The sequence below is a fragment of the Salmo salar genome, chromosome ssa02 (assembly GCF_905237065.1).
Source record: "Salmo salar chromosome ssa02, Ssal_v3.1, whole genome shotgun sequence".
NCBI classification, from domain to species: Eukaryota; Metazoa; Chordata; class Actinopteri; order Salmoniformes; family Salmonidae; genus Salmo; species Salmo salar.
In genome coordinates this window covers 2303036-2322745 of record NC_059443.1, presented here as the reverse complement: position 1 = coordinate 2322745, position 19710 = coordinate 2303036, and the positions used below count along the sequence as shown (strand labels likewise).

At 45.4% G+C, this 19710-nt stretch overlaps 1 protein-coding gene across 2 annotated transcripts in view; it reads right to left on the bottom strand.

The window, feature by feature from the left end:
• Window positions 1-19710, bottom strand: part of LOC106597556 (lysophosphatidylcholine acyltransferase 1) — a 113852-nt gene that overhangs the window by 60188 nt on the left and 33954 nt on the right. The gene's annotated exons all lie outside the window — the stretch shown is intronic.

The window sequence follows — 19710 nt, the reverse complement described above, 5'->3', positions numbered from 1 at the left end:
GAGGAGACAGGTTAAGGGGAGGAGACAGGTTAAGGGGAGGAGACAGGTTAAGGGGAGGAGACAGGTTAAGGGGAGGAGACAGGTTAAGGGGAGGAGACAGGTTAAGGGGAGGAGACAGGTTAAGGGGAGGAGACAGGTTAAGGGGAGGAGACAGGTTAAGGGGAGGAGACAGGTTAAGGGGAGGAGACAGGTTAAGGGGAGGAGACAGGTTAAGGGAGGAGACAGGTTAAGGGGAGGAGACAGGTTAAGGGGAGGAGACAGGTTAAGGGGAGGAGACAGGTTAAGGGGAGGAGACAGGTTAAGGGGAGGAGACAGGTTAAGGGGAGGAGACAGGTTAAGGGGAGGAGACAGGTTAAGGGGAGGAGACAGGTTAAGGGGAGGAGACAGGTTAAGGGGAGGAGACAGGTTAAGGGGAGGAGACAGGTTAAGGGGAGGAGACAGGTTAAGGGGAGGAGACAGGTTAAGGGGAGGAGACAGGTTAAAGAAGGATTTTTAAGCCTTGAGACATTTGAGACATGGATTGTGTATTTGTTCCATTCAGGGGTGAATGGGAAAGACTAAAGATTGAAGTGCCTTTGAACGGGGTATGGTAGTAGATACCAGGCACACCAGTTTGTGTCAAGAACAGCAACGCTGCTGGGTTTTTCACACTCAAGAATGGTCCACCACCCAAAGGACTTCCAGACAACTTGACCCAACTGTGGGAAGCATTTGAGTCCACATGGGCCAGTATCCCTGTGGAGATGCTTTCGACACCTTGTAGAGGAAAGGGTAAGTTTCCTCTCTCTGTTGTAGTGTCTCTAACCCTTTCCTCTCTCTGTTGTAGTGTCTCTAACCCTTTCCTCTCTCTGTTGTAGTGTCTCTCTAACCCTTTCCTCTCTCTGTTGTAGTGTCTCTAACCCTTTCCTCTCTCTGTTGTAGTGTCTCTCTAACCCTTTCCTCTCTCTGTTGTAGTGTCTCTAACCCTTTCCTATCTCTGTTGTAGTGTCTCTAACCCTTTCCTCTCTCTGTTGTAGTGTCACTAACCCTTTCCTCTCTCTGTTGTAGTGTCTCTCTAACCCTTTCCTCTCTCTGTTGTAGTGTCTCTAACCCTTTCCTCTCTCTGTTGTAGTGTCACTAACCCTTTCCTCTCTCTGTTGTAGTGTCTATAACCCTTTCCTCTCTCTGTTGTAGTGTCTCTCTAACCCTTTCCTCTCTCTGTTGTAGTGTCACTAACCCTTTCCTCTCTCTGTTGTAGTGTCACTAACCCTTTCCTCTCTCTGTTGTAGTGTCTCTCTAACCCTTTCCTCTCTCTGTTGTAGTGTCTCTAACCCTTTCCTCTCTCTGTTGTAGTGTCTCTAACCCTTTCCTCTCTCTGTTGTAGTGTCACTAACCCTTTCCTCTCTCTGTTGTAGTGTCTCTAACCCTTTCCTCTCTCTGTTGTAGTGTCACTAACCCTTTCCTCTCTCTGTTGTAGTGTCTCTAACCCTTTCCTCTCTCTGTTGTAGTGTCTCTAACCCTTTCCTCTCTCTGTTGTAGTGTCTCTAACCCTTTCCTCTCTCTGTTGTAGTGTCACTAACCCTTTCCTCTCTCTGTTGTAGTGTCTCTCTAACCCTTTCCTCTCTCTGTTGTAGTGTCTCTAACCCTTTCCTCTCTCTGTTGTAGTGTCTCTAACCCTTTCCTCTCTCTGTTGTAGTGTCACTAACCCTTTCCTCTCTCTGTTGTAGTGTCTCTAACCCTTTCCTCTCTCTGTTGTAGTGTCACTAACCCTTTCCTCTCTCTGTTGTAGTGTCTCTAACCCTTTCCTCTCTCTGTTGTAGTGTCTCTAACCCTTTCCTCTCTCTGTTGTAGTGTCTCTAACCCTTTCCTCTCTCTGTTGTAGTGTCACTAACCCTTTCCTCTCTCTGTTGTAGTGTCTCTAACCCTTTCCTCTCTCTGTTGTAGTGTCTCTAACCCTTTCCTCTCTCTGTTGTAGTGTCACTAACCCTTTCCTCTCTCTGTTGTAGTGTCTCTAACCCTTTCCTCTCTCTGTTGTAGTGTCTCTCTAACCCTTTCCTCTCTCTGTTGTAGTGTCTCTAACCCTTTCATCTCTCTGTTGTAGTGTCTCTAACCCTTTCCTCTCTCTGTTGTAGTGTCATGAACCCTTTCCTCTCTCTGTTGTAGTGTCTCTAACCCTTTCCTCTCTCTGTTGTAGTGTCTCTAACCCTTTCATCTCTCTGTTGTAGTGTCTCTAACCCTTTCCTCTCTCTGTTGTAGTGTCTCTAACCCTTTCCTCTCTCTGTTGTAGTGTCTCTCTAACCCTTTCCTCTCTCTGTTGTAGTGTCATGAACCCTTTCCTCTCTCTGTTGTAGTGTCACTAACCCTTTCCTCTCTCTGTTGTAGTGTCTCTAACCCTTTCCTCTCTCTGTTGTAGTGTCTCTCTAACCCTTTCCTCTCTCTGTTGTAGTGTCTCTAACCCTTTCCTCTCTCTGTTGTAGTGTCTCTCTAACCCTTTCCTCTCTCTGTTGTAGTGTCACTAACCCTTTCCTCTCTCTGTTGTAGTGTCTCTCTAACCCTTTCCTCTCTCTGTTGTAGTGTCTCTAACCCTTTCCTCTCTCTGTTGTAGTGTCTCTCTAACCCTTTCCTCTCTCTGTTGTAGTGTCTCTAACCCTTTCCTATCTCTGTTGTAGTGTCTCTAACCCTTTCCTCTCTCTGTTGTAGTGTCACTAACCCTTTCCTCTCTCTGTTGTAGTGTCTCTCTAACCCTTTCCTCTCTCTGTTGTAGTGTCTCTAACCCTTTCCTCTCTCTGTTGTAGTGTCACTAACCCTTTCCTCTCTCTGTTGTAGTGTCTATAACCCTTTCCTCTCTCTGTTGTAGTGTCTCTCTAACCCTTTCCTCTCTCTGTTGTAGTGTCACTAACCCTTTCCTCTCTCTGTTGTAGTGTCACTAACCCTTTCCTCTCTCTGTTGTAGTGTCTCTCTAACCCTTTCCTCTCTCTGTTGTAGTGTCTCTAACCCTTTCCTCTCTCTGTTGTAGTGTCTCTAACCCTTTCCTCTCTCTGTTGTAGTGTCACTAACCCTTTCCTCTCTCTGTTGTAGTGTCTCTAACCCTTTCCTCTCTCTGTTGTAGTGTCACTAACCCTTTCCTCTCTCTGTTGTAGTGTCTCTAACCCTTTCCTCTCTCTGTTGTAGTGTCTCTAACCCTTTCCTCTCTCTGTTGTAGTGTCTCTAACCCTTTCCTCTCTCTGTTGTAGTGTCACTAACCCTTTCCTCTCTCTGTTGTAGTGTCTCTAACCCTTTCCTCTCTCTGTTGTAGTGTCTCTAACCCTTTCCTCTCTCTGTTGTAGTGTCACTAACCCTTTCCTCTCTCTGTTGTAGTGTCTCTAACCCTTTCCTCTCTCTGTTGTAGTGTCTCTCTAACCCTTTCCTCTCTCTCTGTTGTAGTGTCTCTAACCCTTTCCTCTCTCTGTTGTAGTGTCTCTAACCCTTTCCTCTCTCTGTTGTAGTGTCACGAACCCTTTCCTCTCTCTGTTGTAGTGTCTCTAACCCTTTCCTCTCTCTGTTGTAGTGTCTCTAACCCTTTCATCTCTCTGTTGTAGTGTCTCTAACCCTTTCCTCTCTCTGTTGTAGTGTCTCTAACCCTTTCCTCTCTCTGTTGTAGTGTCTCTCTAACCCTTTCCTCTCTCTGTTGTAGTGTCATGAACCCTTTCCTCTCTCTGTTGTAGTGTCACTAACCCTTTCCTCTCTCTGTTGTAGTGTCTCTAACCCTTTCCTCTCTCTGTTGTAGTGTCTCTCTAACCCTTTCCTCTCTCTGTTGTAGTGTCTCTAACCCTTTCCTCACTCTGTTGTAGTGTCTCTAACCCTTTCCTCTCTCTGTTGTAGTGTCTCTAACCCTTTCCTCTCTCTGTTGTAGTGTCACTAACCCTTTCCTCTCTCTGTTGTAGTGTCACTAACCCTTTCCTCTCTCTGTTGTAGTGTCTCTAACCCTTTCCTCTCTCTGTTGTAGTGTCTCTCTAACCCTTTCCTCTCTCTGTTGTAGTGTCTCTCTAACCCTTTCCTCTCTCTGTTGTAGTGTCTCTCTAACCCTTTCCTCTCTCTGTTGTAGTGTCTCTCTAACCCTTTCCTCTCTCTGTTGTAGTGTCTCTAACCCTTTCCTCTCTCTGTTGTAGTGTCTCTAACCCTTTCCTCTCTCTGTTGTAGTGTCTCTAACCCTTTCCTCTCTCTGTTGTAGTGTCTCTAACCCTTTCCTCTCTCTGTTGTAGTGTCTCTCTAACCCTTTCCTCTCTCTGTTGTAGTGTCTCTCTAACCCTTTCCTCTCTCTGTTGTAGTGTCTCTCTAACCCTTTCCTCTCTCTGTTGTAGTGTCTCTAACCCTTTCCTCTCTCTGTTGTAGTGTCTCTAACCCTTTCCTCTCTCTGTTGTAGTGTCTCTAACCCTTTCCTCTCTCTGTTGTAGTGTCTCTAACCCTTTCCCTCTCTCTGTTGTAGTGTCTCTAACCCTTTCCTCTCTCTGTTGTAGTGTCACTAACCCTTTCCTCTCTCTGTTGTAGTGTCTCTAACCCTTTCCTCTCTCTGTTGTAGTGTCTCTAACCCTTTCCTCTCTCTGTTGTAGTGTCACTAACCCTTTCCTCTCTCTGTTGTAGTGTCTCTAACCCTTTCCTCTCTCTGTTGTAGTGTCTCTAACCCTTTCCTCTCTCTGTTGTAGTGTCACTAACCCTTTCCTCTCTCTGTTGTAGTGTCTCTAACCCTTTCCTCTCTCTGTTGTAGTGTCTCTAACCCTTTCCTCTCTCTGTTGTAGTGTCTCTAACCCTTTCCTCTCTCTGTTGTAGTGTCTCTAACCCTTTCCTCTCTCTGTTGTAGTGTCTCTAACCCTTTCCTCTCTCTGTTGTAGTGTCTCTCTAACCCTTTCCTCTCTCTGTTGTAGTGTCTCTAACCCTTTCCTCTCTCTGTTGTAGTGTCTCTCTAACCCTTTCCTCTCTCTGTTGTAGTGTCTCTAACCCTTTCCTCTCTCTGTTGTAGTGTCTCTAACCCTTTCCTCTCTCTGTTGTAGTGTCTCTCTAACCCTTTCCTCTCTCTGTTGTAGTGTCTCTCTAACCCTTTCCTCTCTCTGTTGTAGTGTCTCTAACCCTTTCCTCTCTCTGTTGTAGTGTCTCTAACCCTTTCCTCTCTCTGTTGTAGTGTCTCTCTAACCCTTTCCTCTCTCTGTTGTAGTGTCTCTAACCCTTTCCTCTCTCTGTTGTAGTGTCTCTAACCCTTTCCTCTCTCTGTTGTAGTGTCTCTAACCCTTTCCTCTCTCTGTTGTAGTGTCTCTAACCCTTTCCTCTCTCTGTTGTAGTGTCTCTAACCCTTTCCTCTCTCTGTTGTAGTGTCTCTAACCCTTTCCTCTCTCTGTTGTAGTGTCTCTAACCCTTTCCTCTCTCTGTTGTAGTGTCTCTCTAACCCTTTCCTCTCTCTGTTGTAGTGTCTCTAACCCTTTCCTCTCTCTGTTGTAGTGTCTCTAACCCTTTCCTCTCTCTGTTGTAGTGTCTCTAACCCTTTCCTCTCTCTGTTGTAGTGTCTCTAACCCTTTCCTCTCTCTGTTGTAGTGTCTCTAACCCTTTCCTCTCTCTGTTGTAGTGTCTCTAACCCTTTCCTCTCTCTGTTGTAGTGTCTCTAACCCTTTCCTCTCTCTGTTGTAGTGTCTCTAACCCTTTCCTCTCTCTGTTGTAGTGTCTCTAACCCTTTCCTCTCTCTGTTGTAGTGTCTCTAACCCTTTCCTCTCTCTGTTGTAGTGTCTCTAACCCTTTCCTCTCTCTGTTGTAGTGTCTCTAACCCTTTCCTCTCTCTGTTGTAGTGTCTCTCTAACCCTTTCCTCTCTCTGTTGTAGTGTCTCTAACCCTTTCCTCTCTCTGTTGTAGTGTCTCTAACCCTTTCCTCTCTCTGTTGTAGTGTCTCTCTAACCCTTTCCTCTCTCTGTTGTAGTGTCTCTAACCCTTTCCTCTCTCTGTTGTAGTGTCTCTAACCCTTTCCTCTCTCTGTTGTAGTGTCTCTAACCCTTTCCTCTCTCTGTTGTAGTGTCTCTAACCCTTTCCTCTCTCTGTTGTAGTGTCTCTAACCCTTTCCTCTCTCTGTTGTAGTGTCTCTAACCCTTTCCTCTCTCTGTTGTAGTGTCTCTAACCCTTTCCTCTCTCTGTTGTAGTGTCTCTAACCCTTTCCTCTCTCTGTTGTAGTGTCTCTAACCCTTTCCTCTCTCTGTTGTAGTGTCTCTAACCCTTTCCTCTCTCTGTTGTAGTGTCTCTAACCCTTTCCTCTCTCTGTTGTAGTGTCTCTAACCCTTTCCTCTCTCTGTTGTAGTGTCTCTAACCCTTTCCTCTCTCTGTTGTAGTGTCTCTAACCCTTTCCTCTCTCTGTTGTAGTGTCTCTAACCCTTTCCTCTCTCTGTTGTAGTGTCTCTAACCCTTTCCTCTCTCTGTTGTAGTGTCTCTAACCCTTTCCTCTCTCTGTTGTAGTGTCTCTAACCCTTTCCTCTCTCTGTTGTAGTGTCTCTAACCCTTTCCTCTCTCTGTTGTAGTGTCTCTAACCCTTTCCTCTCTCTGTTGTAGTGTCTCTCTAACCCTTTCCTCTCTCTGTTGTAGTGTCTCTAACCCTTTCCTCTCTCTGTTGTAGTGTCTCTAACCCTTTCCTCTCTCTGTTGTAGTGTCTCTAACCCCTTTCCTCTCTCTGTTGTAGTGTCTCTAACCCTTTCCTCTCTCTGTTGTAGTGTCTCTAACCCTTTCCTCTCTCTGTTGTAGTGTCTCTAACCCTTTCCTCTCTCTGTTGTAGTGTCTCTAACCCTTTCCTCTCTCTGTTGTAGTGTCTCTAACCCTTTCCTCTCTCTGTTGTAGTGTCTCTAACCCTTTCCTCTCTCTGTTGTAGTGTCTCTAACCCTTTCCTCTCTCTGTTGTAGTGTCTCTAACCCTTTCCTCTCTCTGTTGTAGTGTCTCTAACCCTTTCCTCTCTCTGTTGTAGTGTCTCTAACCCTTTCCTCTCTCTGTTGTAGTGTCTCTAACCCTTTCCTCTCTCTGTTGTAGTGTCTCTAACCCTTTTCCTCTCTCTGTTGTAGTGTCTCTCTAACCCTTTCCTCTCTCTGTTGTAGTGTCTCTAACCCTTTCCTCTCTCTGTTGTAGTGTCTCTAACCCTTTCCTCTCTCTGTTGTAGTGTCTCTAACCCTTTCCTCTCTCTGTTGTAGTGTCTCTAACCCTTTCCTCTCTCTGTTGTAGTGTCTCTAACCCTTTCCTCTCTCTGTTGTAGTGTCTCTAACCCTTTCCTCTCTCTGTTGTAGTGTCTCTAACCCTTTCCTCTCTCTGTTGTAGTGTCTCTAACCCTTTCCTCTCTCTGTTGTAGTGTCTCTAACCCTTTCCTCTCTCTGTTGTAGTGTCTCTAACCCTTTCCTCTCTCTGTTGTAGTGTCTCTAACCCTTTCCTCTCTCTGTTGTAGTGTCTCTCTAACCCTTTCCTCTCTCTGTTGTAGTGTCTCTAACCCTTTCCTCTCTCTGTTGTAGTGTCTCTAACCCTTTCCTCTCTCTGTTGTAGTGTCTCTAACCCTTTCCTCTCTCTGTTGTAGTGTCTCTAACCCTTTCCTCTCTCTGTTGTAGTGTCTCTAACCCTTTCCTCTCTCTGTTGTAGTGTCTCTAACCCTTTCCTCTCTCTGTTGTAGTGTCTCTAACCCTTTCCTCTCTCTGTTGTAGTGTCTCTAACCCTTTCCTCTCTCTGTTGTAGTGTCTCTAACCCTTTCCTCTCTCTGTTGTAGTGTCTCTAACCCTTTCCTCTCTCTGTTGTAGTGTCTCTAACCCTTTCCTCTCTCTGTTGTAGTGTCTCTAACCCTTTCCTCTCTCTGTTGTAGTGTCTCTAACCCTTTCCTCTCTCTGTTGTAGTGTCTCTAACCCTTTCCTCTCTCTGTTGTAGTGTCTCTAACCCTTTCCTCTCTCTGTTGTAGTGTCTCTAACCCTTTCCTCTCTCTGTTGTAGTGTCTCTAACCCTTTCCTCTCTCTGTTGTAGTGTCTCTAACCCTTTCCTCTCTCTGTTGTAGTGTCTCTAACCCTTTCCTCTCTCTGTTGTAGTGTCTCTAACCCTTTCCTCTCTCTGTTGTAGTGTCTCTAACCCTTTCCTCTCTCTGTTGTAGTGTCTCTAACCCTTTCCTCTCTCTGTTGTAGTGTCTCTAACCCTTTCCTCTCTCTGTTGTAGTGTCTCTAACCCTTTCCTCTCTCTGTTGTAGTGTCTCTAACCCTTTCCTCTCTCTGTTGTAGTGTCTCTAACCCTTTCCTCTCTCTGTTGTAGTGTCTCTAACCCTTTCCTCTCTCTGTTGTAGTGTCTCTAACCCTTTCCTCTCTCTGTTGTAGTGTCTCTAACCCTTTCCTCTCTCTGTTGTAGTGTCTCTAACCCTTTCCTCTCTCTGTTGTAGTGTCTCTAACCCTTTCCTCTCTCTGTTGTAGTGTCTCTAACCCTTTCCTCTCTCTGTTGTAGTGTCTCTAACCCTTTCCTCTCTCTGTTGTAGTGTCTCTAACCCTTTCCTCTCTCTGTTGTAGTGTCTCTCTAACCCTTTCCTCTCTCTGTTGTAGTGTCTCTAACCCTTTCCTCTCTCTGTTGTAGTGTCTCTAACCCTTTCCTCTCTCTGTTGTAGTGTCTCTCTAACCCTTTCCTCTCTCTGTTGTAGTGTCTCTAACCCTTTCCTCTCTCTGTTGTAGTGTCTCTAACCCTTTCCTCTCTCTGTTGTAGTGTCTCTAACCCTTTCCTCTCTCTGTTGTAGTGTCTCTAACCCTTTCCTCTCTCTGTTGTAGTGTCTCTAACCCTTTCCTCTCTCTGTTGTAGTGTCTCTAACCCTTTCCTCTCTCTGTTGTAGTGTCTCTCTAACCCTTTCCTCTCTCTGTTGTAGTGTCTCTAACCCTTTCCTCTCTCTGTTGTAGTGTCTCTAACCCTTTCCTCTCTCTGTTGTAGTGTCTCTAACCCTTTCCTCTCTCTGTTGTAGTGTCTCTAACCCTTTCCTCTCTCTGTTGTAGTGTCTCTAACCCTTTCCTCTCTCTGTTGTAGTGTCTCTAACCCTTTTCCTCTCTCTGTTGTAGTGTCTCTAACCCTTTCCTCTCTCTGTTGTAGTGTCTCTAACCCTTTCCTCTCTCTGTTGTAGTGTCTCTAACCCTTTCCTCTCTCTGTTGTAGTGTCTCTAACCCTTTCCTCTCTCTGTTGTAGTGTCTCTAACCCTTTCCTCTCTCTGTTGTAGTGTCTCTAACCCTTTCCTCTCTCTGTTGTAGTGTCTCTAACCCTTTCCTCTCTCTGTTGTAGTGTCTCTAACCCTTTCCTCTCTCTGTTGTAGTGTCTCTAACCCTTTCCTCTCTCTGTTGTAGTGTCTCTAACCCTTTCCTCTCTCTGTTGTAGTGTCTCTAACCCTTTCCTCTCTCTGTTGTAGTGTCTCTAACCCTTTCCTCTCTCTGTTGTAGTGTCTCTAACCCTTTCCTCTCTCTGTTGTAGTGTCTCTAACCCTTTCCTCTCTCTGTTGTAGTGTCTCTAACCCTTTCCTCTCTCTGTTGTAGTGTCTCTAACCCTTTCCTCTCTCTGTTGTAGTGTCTCTAACCCTTTCCTCTCTCTGTTGTAGTGTCTCTAACCCTTTCCTCTCTCTGTTGTAGTGTCTCTAACCCTTTCCTCTCTCTGTTGTAGTGTCTCTAACCCTTTCCTCTCTCTGTTGTAGTGTCTCTAACCCTTTCCTCTCTCTGTTGTAGTGTCTCTAACCCTTTCCTCTCTCTGTTGTAGTGTCTCTAACCCTTTCCTCTCTCTGTTGTAGTGTCTCTAACCCTTTCCTCTCTCTGTTGTAGTGTCTCTAACCCTTTCCTCTCTCTGTTGTAGTGTCTCTAACCCTTTCCTCTCTCTGTTGTAGTGTCTCTCTAACCCTTTCCTCTCTCTGTTGTAGTGTCTCTAACCCTTTCCTCTCTCTGTTGTAGTGTCTCTAACCCTTTCCTCTCTCTGTTGTAGTGTCTCTAACCCTTTCCTCTCTCTGTTGTAGTGTCTCTCTAACCCTTTCCTCTCTCTGTTGTAGTGTCTCTAACCCTTTCCTCTCTCTGTTGTAGTGTCTCTCTAACCCTTTCCTCTCTCTGTTGTAGTGTCTCTAACCCTTTCCTCTCTCTGTTGTAGTGTCTCTAACCCTTTCCTCTCTCTGTTGTAGTGTCTCTAACCCTTTCCTCTCTCTGTTGTAGTGTCTCTCTAACACTTTCCTCTCTCTGTTGTAGTGTCTCTAACCCTTTCCTCTCTCTGTTGTAGTGCTCTCTAACCCTTTCCTCTCTCTGTTGTAGTGTCTCTAACCCTTTCCTCTCTCTGTTGTAGTGTCTCTCTAACCCTTTCCTCTCTCTGTTGTAGTGTCTCTCTAACCCTTTCCTCTCTCTGTTGTAGTGTCTCTAACCCTTTCCTCTCTCTGTTGTAGTGTCTCTAACCCTTTCCTCTCTCTGTTGTAGTGTCTCTAACCCTTTCCTCTCTCTGTTGTAGTGTCTCTCTAACCCTTTCCTCTCTCTGTTGTAGTGTCTCTAACCCTTTCCTCTCTCTGTTGTAGTGTCTCTAACCCTTTCCTCTCTCTGTTGTAGTGCTCTCTAACCCTTTCCTCTCTCTGTTGTAGTGTCTCTAACCCTTTCCTCTCTCTGTTGTAGTGTCTCTAACCCTTTCCTCTCTCTGTTGTAGTGTCTCTCTAACCCTTTCCTCTCTCTGTTGTAGTGTCTCTCTAACCCTTTCCTCTCTCTGTTGTAGTGTCTCTAACCCTTTCCTCTCTCTGTTGTAGTGTCTCTCTAACCCTTTCCTCTCTCTGTTGTAGTGTCTCTCTAACCCTTTCCTCTCTCTGTTGTAGTGTCTCTAACCCTTTCCTCTCTCTGTTGTAGTGTCTCTCTAACCCTTTCCTCTCTCTGTTGTAGTGTCTCTCTAACCCTTTCCTCTCTCTGTTGTAGTGTCTCTAACCCTTTCCTCTCTCTGTTGTAGTGTCTCTCTAACCCTTTCCTCTCTCTGTTGTAGTGTCTCTCTAACCCTTTCCTCTCTCTGTTGTAGTGTCTCTAACCCTTTCCTCTCTCTGTTGTAGTGTCTCTCTAACCCTTTCCTCTCTCTGTTGTAGTGTCTCTCTAACCCTTTCCTCTCTCTGTTGTAGTGTCTCTCTAACCCTTTCCTCTCTCTGTTGTAGTGTCTCTCTAACCCTTTCCTCTCTCTGTTGTAGTGTCTCTAACCCTTTCCTCTCTCTGTTGTAGTGTCTCTCTAACCCTTTCCTCTCTCTGTTGTAGTGTCTCTAACCCTTTCCTCTCTCTGTTGTAGTGTCTCTAACCCTTTCCTCTCTCTGTTGTAGTGTCTCTAACCCTTTCCTCTCTCTGTTGTAGTGTCTCTCTAACCCTTTCCTCTCTCTGTTGTAGTGTCTCTCTAACCCTTTCCTCTCTCTGTTGTAGTGTCTCTCTAACCCTTTCCTCTCTCTGTTGTAGTGTGTCTCTAACCCTTTCCTCTCTCTGTTGTAGTGTCTCTAACCCTTTCCTCTCTCTGTTGTAGTGTCTCTAACCCTTTCCTCTCTCTGTTGTAGTGTCTCTAACCCTTTCCTCTCTCTGTTGTAGTGTCTCTAACCCTTTCCTCTCTCTGTTGTAGTGTCTCTAACCCTTCCTCTCTCTGTTGTAGTGTCTCTAACCCTTTCCTCTCTCTGTTGTAGTGTCTGCTAACCCTTTCCTCTCTCTGTTGTAGTGTCTCTCTAACCCTTTCCTCTCTCTGTTGTAGTGTCTCTAACCCTTTCCTCTCTCTGTTGTAGTGTCACTAACCCTTTCCTCTCTCTGTTGTAGTGTCTCTCTAACCCTTTCCTCTCTCTGTTGTAGTGTCTCTCTAACCCTTTCCTCTCTCTGTTGTAGTGTCTCTCTAACCCTTTCCTCTCTCTGTTGTAGTGTCTCTCTAACCCTTTCCTCTCTCTGTTGTAGCGTCTCTAACCCTTTCCTCTCTCTGTTGTAGTGTCTCTAACCCTTTCCTCTCTCTGTTGTAGTGTCTCTAACCCTTTCCTCTCTCTGTTGTAGTGTCTCTCTAACCCTTTCCTCTCTCTGTTGTAGTGTCTCTAACCCTTTCCTCTCTCTGTTGTAGTGTCTCTAACCCTTTCCTCTCTCTGTTGTAGTGTCTCTAACCCTTTCCTCTCTCTGTTGTAGTGTCTCTAACCCTTTCCTCTCTCTGTTGTAGTGTCTCTAACCCTTTCCTCTCTCTGTTGTAGTGTCTCTAACCCTTTCCTCTCTCTGTTGTAGTGTCACTAACCCTTTGCTCTCTCTGTTGTAGTGTCACTAACCCTTTCCTCTCTCTGTTGTAGTGTCTCTAACCCTTTCCTCTCTCTGTTGTAGTGTCACTAACCCTTTCCTCTCTCTGTTGTAGTGTCTATCTAACCCTTTCCTCTCTCTGTTGTAGTGTCTCTCTAACCCTTTCCTCTCTCTGTTGTAGTGTCTCTAACCCTTTCCTCTCTCTGTTGTAGTGTCTCTCTAACCCTTTCCTCTCTCTGTTGTAGTGTCACTAACCCTTTGCTCTCTCTGTTGTAGTGTCACTAACCCTTTCCTCTCTCTGTTGTAGTGTCTCTAACCCTTTCCTCTCTCTGTTGTAGTGTCACTAACCCTTTCCTCTCTCTGTTGTAGTGTCTCTCTAACCCTTTCCTCTCTCTGTTGTAGTGTCTCTAACCCTTTCCTCTCTCTGTTGTAGTCTCTCTAACCCTTTCCTCTCTCTGTTGTAGTGTCTCTAACCCTTTCCTCTCTCTGTTGTAGTGTCTCTCTAACCCTTTCCTCTCTCTGTTGTAGTGTCTCTCTAACCCTTTCCTCTCTCTGTTGTAGTGTCACTAACCCTTTCCTCTCTCTGTTGTAGTGTCTCTAACCCTTTCCTCTCTCTGTTGTAGTGTCTCTCTAACCCTTTCCTCTCTCTGTTGTAGTGTCTCTAACCCTTTCCTCTCTCTGTTGTAGTGTCTCTCTAACCCTTTCCTCTCTCTGTTGTAGTGTCTCTCTAACCCTTTCCTCTCTCTGTTGTAGTGTCTCACTAACCCTTTCCTCTCTCTGTTGTAGTGTCTCACTAACCCTTTCCTCTCTCTGTTGTAGTGTCTCTAACCCTTTCCTCTCTCTGTTGTAGTGTCTCTAACCCTTTCCTCTCTCTGTTGTAGTGTCTCTAACCCTTTCCTCTCTCTGTTGTAGTGTCTCTAACCCTTTCCTCTCTCTGTTGTAGTGTCTCTAACCCTTTCCTCTCTCTGTTGTAGTGTCTCTAACCCTTTCCTCTCTCTGTTGTAGTGTCTCTCTAACCCTTTCCTCTCTCTGTTGTAGTGTCTCTAACCCTTTCCTCTCTCTGTTGTAGTGTCTCTAACCCTTTCCTCTCTCTGTTGTAGTGTCTCTAACCCTTTCCTCTCTCTGTTGTAGTGTCTCTAACCCTTTCCTCTCTCTGTTGTAGTGTCTCTAACCCTTTCCTCTCTCTGTTGTAGTGTCACTAACCCTTTGCTCTCTCTGTTGTAGTGTCACTAACCCTTTCCTCTCTCTGTTGTAGTGTCTCTAACCCTTTCCTCTCTCTGTTGTAGTGTCTCTAACCCTTTCCTCTCTCTGTTGTAGTGTCTCTCTAACCCTTTCCTCTCTCTGTTGTAGTGTCACTAACCCTTTGCTCTCTCTGTTGTAGTGTCACTAACCCTTTCCTCTCTCTGTTGTAGTGTCTCTAACCCTTTCCTCTCTCTGTTGTAGTGTCACTAACCCTTTCCTCTCTCTGTTGTAGTGTCTCTCTAACCCTTTCCTCTCTCTGTTGTAGTGTCTCTAACCCTTTCCTCTCTCTGTTGTAGTCTCTCTAACCCTTTCCTCTCTCTGTTGTAGTCTCTCTAACCCTTTCCTCTCTCTGTTGTAGTGTCTCTCTAACCCTTTCCTCTCTCTGTTGTAGTGTCTCTAACCCTTTCCTCTCTCTGTTGTAGTGTCACTAACCCTTTCCTCTCTCTGTTGTAGTGTCTCTAACCCTTTCCTCTCTCTGTTGTAGTGTCTCTAACCTTTTCCTCTCTCTGTTGTAGTGTCTCTAACCCTTTCCTCTCTCTGTTGTAGTGTCACTAACCCTTTCCTCTCTCTGTTGTAGTGTCACTAACCCTTTCCTCTCTCTGTTGTAGTGTCTCTCTAACCCTTTCCTCTCTCTGTTGTAGTGTCTCACTAAACCTTTCCTCTCTCTGTTGTAGTGTCTCTAACCCTTTCCTCTCTCTGTTGTAGTGTCTCTCTAACCCTTTCATCTCTCTGTTGTAGTGTCTCTCTAACCCTTTCCTCTCTCTGTTGTAGTGTCACTAACCCTTTCCTCTCTCTGTTGTAGTGTCTCTAACCCTTTCCTCTCTCTGTTGTAGTGTCTCTAACCCTTTCCTCTCTCTGTTGTAGTGTCACTAACCCTTTCCTCTCTCTGTTGTAGTGTCTCTAACCCTTTCCTCTCTCTGTTGTAGTGTCACTAACCCTTTCCTCTCTCTGTTGTAGTGTCTCTAACCCTTTCCTCTCTCTGTTGTAGTGTCTGTAACCCTTTCCTCTCTCTGTTGTAGTGTCACTAACCCTTTCCTCTCTCTGTTGTAGTGTCACTAACCCTTTCCTCTCTCTGTTGTAGTGTCTCTCTAACCCTTTCCTCTCTCTGTTGTAGTGTCTCTAACCCTTTCCTCTCTCTGTTGTAGTGTCTCTAACCCTTTCCTCTCTCTGTTGTAGTGTCACTAACCCTTTCCTCTCTCTGTTGTAGTGTCTCTAACCCTTTCCTCTCTCTGTTGTAGTGTCTCTAACCCTTTCCTCTCTCTGTTGTAGTGTCTCTAACCCTTTCCTCTCTCTGTTGTAGTGTCTCTAACCCTTTCCTCTCTCTGTTGTAGTGTCACTAACCCTTTCCTCTCTCTGTTGTAGTGTCTCTAACCCTTTCCTCTCTCTGTTGTAGTGTCTCTAACCCTTTCCTCTCTCTGTTGTAGTGTCACTAACCCTTTCCTCTCTCTGTTGTAGTGTCTCTAACCCTTTCCTCTCTCTGTTGTAGTGTCACTAACCCTTTCCTCTCTCTGTTGTAGTGTCTCTAACCCTTTCCTCTCTCTGTTGTAGTGTCTCTAACCCTTTCCTCTCTCTGTTGTAGTGTCACTAACCCTTTCCTCTCTCTGTTGTAGTGTCTCTAACCCTTTCCTCTCTCTGTTGTAGTGTCTCTAACCCTTTCCTCTCTCTGTTGTAGTGTCACTAACCCTTTCCTCTCTCTGTTGTAGTGTCTCTCTAACCCTTTCCTCTCTCTGTTGTAGTGTCTCTAACCCTTTCCTCTCTCTGTTGTAGTGTCTCTAACCCTTTCCTCTCTCTGTTGTAGTGTCTCTAACCCTTTCCTCTCTCTGTTGTAGTGTCTCTAACCCTTTCCTCTCTCTGTTGTAGTGTCTCTAACCCTTTCCTCTCTCTGTTGTAGTGTCTCTAACCCTTTCCTCTCTCTGTTGTAGTGTCTCTCTAACCCTTTCCTCTCTCTGTTGTAGTGTCTCTCTAACCCTTTCCTCTCTCTGTTGTAGTGTCACTAACCCTTTCCTCTCTCTGTTGTAGTGTCTCTAACCCTTTCCTCTCTCTGTTGTAGTGTCTCTCTAACCCTTTCCTCTCTCTGTTGTAGTGTCTCTAACCCTTTCCTCTCTCTGTTGTAGTGTCTCTCTAACCCTTTCCTCTCTCTGTTGTAGTGTCTCTCTAACCCTTTCCTCTCTCTGTTGTAGTGTCTCACTAACCCTTTCCTCTCTCTGTTGTAGTGTCTCACTAACCCTTTCCTCTCTCTGTTGTAGTGTCTCTAACCCTTTCCTCTCTCTGTTGTAGTGTCTCTAACCCTTTCCTCTCTCTGTTGTAGTGTCTCTAACCCTTTCCTCTCTCTGTTGTAGTGTCTCTAACCCTTTCCTCTCTCTGTTGTAGTGTCTCTAACCCTTTCCTCTCTCTGTTGTAGTGTCTCTAACCCTTTCCTCTCTCTGTTGTAGTGTCTCTAACCCTTTCCTCTCTCTGTTGTAGTGTCTCTAACCCTTTCCTCTCTCTGTTGTAGTGTCTCTAACCCTTTCCTCTCTCTGTTGTAGTGTCTCTAACCCTTTCCTCTCTCTGTTGTAGTGTCACTAACCCTTTCCTCTCTCTGTTGTAGTGTCTCTAACCCTTTCCTCTCTCTGTTGTAGTGTCTCTAACCCTTTCCTCTCTCTGTTGTAGTGTCTCTAACCCTTTCCTCTCTCTGTTGTAGTGTCTCTCTAACCCTTTCCTCTCTCTGTTGTAGTGTCTCTAACCCTTTCCTCTCTCTGTTGTAGTGTCTCTAACCCTTTCCTCTCTCTGTTGTAGTGTCTCTAACCCTTTCCTCTCTCTGTTGTAGTGTCTCTAACCCTTTCCTCTCTCTGTTGTAGTGTCTCTAACCCTTTCCTCTCTCTGTTGTAGTGTCTCTAACCCTTTCCTCTCTCTGTTGTAGTGTCTCTAACCCTTTCCTCTCTCTGTTGTAGTGTCTCTAACCCTTTCCTCTCTCTGTTGTAGTGTCTCTAACCCTTTCCTCTCTCTGTTGTAGTGTCTCTCTAACCCTTTCCTCTCTCTGTTGTAGTGTCTCTAACCCTTTCCTCTCTCTGTTGTAGTGTCTCTAACCCTTTCCTCTCTCTGTTGTAGTGTCTCTAACCCTTTTCCTCTCTCTGTTGTAGTGTCTCTAACCCTTTCCTCTCTCTGTTGTAGTGTCTCTAACCCTTTCCTCTCTCTGTTGTAGTGTCACTAACCCTTTCCTCTCTCTGTTGTAGTGTCTCTAACCCTTTCCTCTCTCTGTTGTAGTGTCACTAACCCTTTCCTCTCTCTGTTGTAGTGTCTCTAACCCTTTCCTCTCTCTGTTGTAGTGTCTCTAACCCTTTCCTCTCTCTGTTGTAGTGTCACTAACCCTTTCCTCTCTCTGTTGTAGTGTCTCTAACCCTTTCCTCTCTCTGTTGTAGTGTCTCTAACCCTTTCCTCTCTCTGTTGTAGTGTCTCTAACCCTTTCCTCTCTCTGTTGTAGTGTCTCTAACCCTTTCCTCTCTCTGTTGTAGTGTCTCTAACCCTTTCCTCTCTCTGTTGTAGTGTCTCTAACCCTTTCCTCTCTCTGTTGTAGTGTCTCTAACCCTTTCCTCTCTCTGTTGTAGTGTCTCTAACCCTTTCCTCTCTCTGTTGTAGTGTCTCTAACCCTTTCCTCTCTCTGTTGTAGTGTCTCTAACCCTTTCCTCTCTCTGTTGTAGTGTCTCTAACCCTTTCCTCTCTCTGTTGTAGTGTCTCTAACCCTTTCCTCTCTCTGTTGTAGTGTCTCTAACCCTTTCCTCTCTCTGTTGTAGTGTCTCTAACCCTTTCCTCTCTCTGTTGTAGTGTCTCTAACCCTTTCCTCTCTCTGTTGTAGTGTCTCTAACCCTTTCCTCTCTCTGTTGTAGTGTCTCTAACCCTTTCCTCTCTCTGTTGTAGTGTCTCTAACCCTTTCCTCTCTCTGTTGTAGTGTCTCTAACCCTTTCCTCTCTCTGTTGTAGTGTCTCTAACCCTTTCCTCTCTCTGTTGTAGTGTCTCTAACCCTTTCCTCTCTCTGTTGTAGTGTCTCTAACCCTTTCCTCTCTCTGTTGTAGTGTCTCTAACCCTTTCCTCTCTCTGTTGTAGTGTCTCTAACCCTTTCCTCTCTCTGTTGTAGTGTCTCTAACCCTTTCCTCTCTCTGTTGTAGTGTCTCTAACCCTTTCCTCTCTCTGTTGTAGTGTCTCTAACCCTTTCCTCTCTCTGTTGTAGTGTCTCTAACCCTTTCCTCTCTCTGTTGTAGTGTCTCTAACCCTTTCCTCTCTCTGTTGTAGTGTCTCTCTAACCCTTTCCTCTCTCTGTTGTAGTGTCTCTAACCCTTTCCTCTCTCTGTTGTAGTGTCTCTAACCCTTTCCTCTCTCTGTTGTAGTGTCTCTAACCCTTTCCTCTCTCTGTTGTAGTGTCTCTAACCCTTTCCTCTCTCTGTTGTAGTGTCTCTAACCCTTTCCTCTCTCTGTTGTAGTGTCTCTAACCCTTTCCTCTCTCTGTTGTAGTGTCTCTAACCCTTTCCTCTCTCTGTTGTAGTGTCTCTAACCCTTTCCTCTCTCTGTTGTAGTGTCTCTAACCCTTTCCTCTCTCTGTTGTAGTGTCTCTAACCCTTTCCTCTCTCTGTTGTAGTGTCTCTAACCCTTTCCTCTCTCTGTTGTAGTGTCTCTCTAACCCTTTCCTCTCTCTGTTGTAGTGTCTCTAACCCTTTCCTCTCTCTGTTGTAGTGTCTCTAACCCTTTCCTCTCTCTGTTGTAGTGTCTCTAACCCTTTCCTCTCTCTGTTGTAGTGTCTCTAACCCTTTCCTCTCTCTGTTGTAGTGTCTCTAACCCTTTCCTCTCTCTGTTGTAGTGTCTCTAACCCTTTCCTCTCTCTGTTGTAGTGTCTCTAACCCTTTCCTCTCTCTGTTGTAGTGTCTCTAACCCTTTCCTCTCTCTGTTGTAGTGTCTCTAACCCTTTCCTCTCTCTGTTGTAGTGTCTCTAACCCTTTCCTCTCTCTGTTGTAGTGTCTCTAACCCTTTCCTCTCTCTGTTGTAGTGTCTCTAACCCTTTCCTCTCTCTGTTGTAGTGTCTCTAACCCTTTCCTCTCTCTGTTGTAGTGTCTCTAACCCTTTCCTCTCTCTGTTGTAGTGTCTCTAACCCTTTCCTCTCTCTGTTGTAGTGTCTCTAACCCTTTCCTCTCTCTGTTGTAGTGTCTCTAACCCTTTCCTCTCTCTGTTGTAGTGTCTCTAACCCTTTCCTCTCTCTGTTGTAGTGTCTCTAACCCTTTCCTCTCTCTGTTGTAGTGTCTCTAACCCTTTCCTCTCTCTGTTGTAGTGTCTACTAACCCTTTCCTCTCTCTGTTGTAGTGTCTCTAACCCTTTCCTCTCTCTGTTGTAGTGTCTCTAACCCTTTCCTCTCTCTGTTGTAGTGTCTCTAACCCTTTCCTCTCTCTGTTGTAGTGTCTCTAACCCTTTCCTCTCTCTGTTGTAGTGTCTCTAACCCTTTCCTCTCTCTGTTGTAGTGCTCTCTAACCCTTTCCTCTCTCTGTTGTAGTGTCTCTAACCCTTTCCTCTCTCTGTTGTAGTGTCTCTAACCCTTTCCTCTCTCTGTTGTAGTGTCTCTCTAACCCTTTCCTCTCTCTGTTGTAGTGTCTCTAACCCTTTCCTCTCTCTGTTGTAGTGTCTCCTAACCCTTTCCTCTCTCTGTTGTAGTGTCTCTAACCCTTTCCTCTCTCTGTTGTAGTGTCTCTAACCCTTTCCTCTCTCTGTTGTAGTGTCTCTAACCCTTTCCTCTCTCTGTTGTAGTGTCTCTAACCCTTTCCTCTCTCTGTTGTAGTGTCTCTAACCCTTTCCTCTCTCTGTTGTAGTGTCTCTAACCCTTTCCTCTCTCTGTTGTAGTGTCTCTAACCCTTTCCTCTCTCTGTTGTAGTGTTCTCTAACCCTTTCCTCTCTCTGTTGTAGTGTCTCTCTAACCCTTTCCTCTCTCTGTTGTAGTGTCTCTAACCCTTTCCTCTCTCTGTTGTAGTGTCTCTAACCCTTTCCTCTCTCTGTTGTAGTGTCTCTCTAACCCTTTCCTCTCTCTGTTGTAGTGTCTCTAACCCTTTCCTCTCTCTGTTGTAGTGTCTCTCTAACCCTTTCCTCTCTCTGTTGTAGTGTCTCTAACCCTTTCCTCTCTCTGTTGTAGTGTCTCTAACCCTTTCCTCTCTCTGTTGTAGTGTCACTAACCCTTTCCTCTCTCTGTTGTAGTGTCTCTAACCCTTTCCTCTCTCTGTTGTAGTGTCTCTAACCCTTTCCTCTCTCTGTTGTA